Source organism: Bufo bufo, chromosome 1, assembly GCF_905171765.1.
Source record: "Bufo bufo chromosome 1, aBufBuf1.1, whole genome shotgun sequence".
NCBI lineage: Eukaryota > Metazoa > Chordata > Amphibia > Anura > Bufonidae > Bufo > Bufo bufo.
The window spans coordinates 131,126,958-131,130,876 of NC_053389.1; the positions used below are offsets into that span (position 1 = coordinate 131,126,958).

Below are 3,919 nucleotides of genomic sequence, written 5' to 3' on the forward strand. Positions count from 1 at the left end.
TGTCTCAACTTTTTTGGGATTTGTTGACACCGTGAAAATTGGAATCAACGTATTTTTCCTTTAAAATTATACATTTACTCGGATTAAACGTTTGATCTGTCATCTACGTTCTATTACAAATAAAATATTGACATTTGCCATCTCCACATCATTGCATTCAGTTTTTATTCACGATTTGTTTAGTGTCCCAACTTTTTTGGAATCCGGTTTGTATCTACTTCAGACTGAAGTTTTACAGGAATTTTAAAGATCATGTTTGCACCTACTGGTATGTGATTAAGAGATGCAGGAAAGTTCAACAGGACAACAGGCAACCCGTATATAAACATGGCACACTCCATATCCCGCCCTCAAGCTAAAACAATGCACCCTCCTCCATATCCAAATTTACTAAAGTTGTTCGTTCAAGGAAGATTTTTGTTCAGGAAAACCAGCATACAAACTCGTTCTGGGTCCAGTCTACTTCATTTCCTATCAACTATGATGCCTGATGTGCTGAATAGTCTTTCTAAAATTACAGTGGAAGGAGGTGTAATTAAGAACTTTTTAGAGAGTGTTCTCAAATTCTGATAATTTTAGTTTTCTTTCCAGTACTTGAAAATATCAGAGGATGGTTGAATCAGTGGTTCTGCTAAGTAGGCATTTATTTCTTCCTCTGGAGATAGAGAATGCTTGCTGCTGCTGCAAGATGGTACCACCATCAATTGAGAATAATAACTCCACATGCTATGACCTCCTTGTTGTTCAATTTGTGATGTTTGACTGTTATCTGCTCCTCGTCCTTGTGCTGATGAATGTCGATCAGTGTCCTCCCCTTGCATACTTAGATCTGAATCTGTAATCTCAATGGCCAGTGTGAATTTAGCTTCCTCAAGTTTTTTTCTTTTGATAAACACAGTTCCCTTGAACCGGGGATCCAGTAAAGTACCAAGAGCATAGAATTTTTCAGACTCAACAGAGTGATAGTGCCTTTTCATTGATGCAAGCAAATTATTTCTGAATCCCTGTATGGAAGCTATAGTGGATTTGAAATGCTGCAAAGCACGAATTGTACTGTTGACTAACGGAATTATTTCAGAGAATGTCACTTGTCTTGAACTGGCCTCAAAAGTAGCTCTATCAAACACATCAAGGATTCGTATCACTTCTTCTATAATTGTCTACTGCCGAGCACTAAGATCTACCTGAAAATTTAGGTCAGAAGCAGATAGTAAAACAGCTGGCTTTTGTTCCAGGAGACGAGCTAGCATGTGAAGCTGAGAGTTCCATCTAGTTGGTTCGTCTTGTATGAGACGATGAGGTTTCAGATTTAACTTGTCTTGAGCGAATCGTAAGGTTTTCATGGCTTTTGAAGAGTGTTTGTAATGTCCTACAATACTCCGGCAGGATGCCATAATTTCCTTAATTTCACTCTTGTTCAATAAACCATCTTTCAGAACTAATTGAAAGGTATGAGCCAGGCAAGGCAAGTGGTGAAACGGACTGCGCTGTAAAGCTGCTACCACATTAGGACCATTGTCTCTCATGACACACACAACTTTTTGTGACAGATTCCATTCTGTCATAGTGCTGGTGATGAAAGCTTCAATGGCAGATGCTGTATGTGCAACCTCAGGAAAGGAAATACATTCCAAGCACAGGTGATGATACAGAAAGTTGTCATCTATGAAGTGAACTGTCAAACAGAGATAATCATCATAAGATGCAGATGTCCACATGTCTGTTGTTACTCCAATAAAATTGGTTTTCACTAGAAGGTCCTGAACTTTTGTCTTTACCTCTTCATACATTTCTCGAATTACCTTTTCTGCAATGTGTTTCCTGCTTGGGATGACATATCTTGGCTCTAGGTGGTTTATCAACTTTCTGACTACTATGGATAGTGGTTGGTTGTCCAGACAGATCATTTCAGCGACTAATCGTGTAACTGTTTTAGCTCTTTTGTCTCCTGGTTTGAAAATTTGCTTTTTGTCTAGAAAGGCTGGCATTGCTGAGAAGGTGGTGTTACTGCTTTGCGTTTCAATGGGGGTGGTTTGAACGAACTTTCAGTAAACGATGACTCTGCTGATCCTGGACTAGGAGCTGGACTAGACGTTGATGCTGGACTGTGAACAAAAGCTAATTCATCTAGGTCTTCGGATGTTAAATCCTCACTGACAGAGGGGCTGAGGGTGAAGCTGGAGGCAATAGTGGCGATGGTGAACGTGTACCTTTCAGTTCCTGAAATCTGGAGAAATGTTTTGTTTTCAAATGTTTCCACATAGCTGAGGTGGTATGGGAGTCTTTTCCTCTGAATATTTTAGCCGGGCACAGGTTGTAATTTGCATAATTTTCATTCAGTGATATTTTTAAATAGTTCTAGATGTTTGAGATGATGCCATCATATGGGGTGCTATTGGCCCACTCTGCCTGAAAGTGACATAAAAAATAAATAAATAAATAAGTCTTTAACCCTACATTTTGTATTGCTCCCTGTCACTGCTCACTTCTTCTCATGCCTGCCACCTCAATATAATGCCCCCTTAGTAGACTAGATACTGCCCCTCAGTATAGAACCCCCTCTAGTAAGTAACACAGCAATATAAACCTCCCAGTCAAAACACATAAGATATACACTGGTAGTTAAACAGGACCTGCACAGAAGAGGTGCATTTGCAATTAAAGTGCAGTAGTGAGGTATATCACTTGAATTTTATTTTGTTATTGGTAGCCTAGTATAGTTGCCCCCAGTATAGGTAGCATGGTAGGTATAGATGCCCCCATTTGTAGGTAGCCAGGTATAGTTGCCCCCAGGATAAGTAGCCAGGTATAGTAGCCCACACTATTAGGTAGCCATGTATAGTAGCCCACAGTATTAGGTAGCCAGGTATTGCTGTTGTCAAAAGTACCTACCTGCACAAAAAACAAGAAGGACCAGCTGTGTTGCTCCAGGCAAGGTTGATGTCCTGCTCGGCGGCTCCAAACAAGGTCGGGTGTGGTCTCCACTGCAGGCAACAGCGGTACTTGAGCTTGACCTGCACAGATGTCAATATGCAATTGAGAATAGTCAGTTATCAACAGCAAGCTTAGCTATATTACTTGAATTTTGGTATAGGTAGCCTTGTATAGTAGCCCCCAGTACATGGAGCCTGGTATAGATGCCCCCATTTGTAGGTAGCCAGGTATAGTTGCCCCCAGGATAAGTAGCCAGGTATAGTAGCCCACACTATTAGGTAGCCTGGTATAGTTGCTCACAGTATTAGGTAGCCAGGTATAGTTGCCCACAGTATTAGGTAGCCAGGTATTGGTGTTGTCAAAAGTACATACCTGCACAACAAACAAGAAGGACCAGCTGTGTTGCTCCAGGCAAGGTTGATGTCCTGCTCGGCGGCTCTAAACAAGGTCGGGTCGGGTCTCCACTGCAGGCAACAGCGGTACTTGAGTGGGACCTGCACAGATGTCAATATGCAATTGAGAATAGTCAGTTATCAACAGCAAGCTTAGCTATATCACTTGAATTTTGGTATAGGTAGCCTTGTATAGTAGCCCCCAGTATATGGCGCCTGGTATAGATGCCCCCTTTTGTAGGTAGCCAGGTATAGTTACCCCCAGGATAAGTAGCCAGGTATAGTTGCCAACAGTATTAGGTAGCCATGCATAGATGCCCCAGTATAGGTTAGACAATAGCCAGCTATAGTGCTTTAGTATAGGTTAGCCAGGTATAGTACCCCAGTATAGGTTAGCCAGGTATAGTACCCCAATAAATATAGGTTAGCCAGGTATAGTGCCCCAGTATAGGTTAGACAGGTATAGTGCCCCAGTATAGGTTAGACAATAGCCAGCTATAGTTCTTTAGTATAGGTTAGCCAGGTATAGTACCCCAGTATAGGTTAGCCAGGTATAGTACCCCAATAAATATGTTAGCCAGGTATAGTGCCCC

General features: G+C 41.6%; 1 long non-coding RNA gene across 1 annotated transcript; it reads left to right on the forward strand.

Annotated features, from left to right (window-relative positions):
- The first annotated feature begins 2,773 nt into the window (after positions 1-2,773).
- Positions 2,774-3,646, forward strand: LOC120986875. The gene is made up of 3 exons (XR_005775826.1): positions 2,774-2,866; positions 3,191-3,280; positions 3,605-3,646. It is a non-coding gene; the product is annotated as an uncharacterized LOC120986875 (long non-coding RNA).
- The last annotated feature ends 273 nt before the right edge of the window (positions 3,647-3,919 follow it).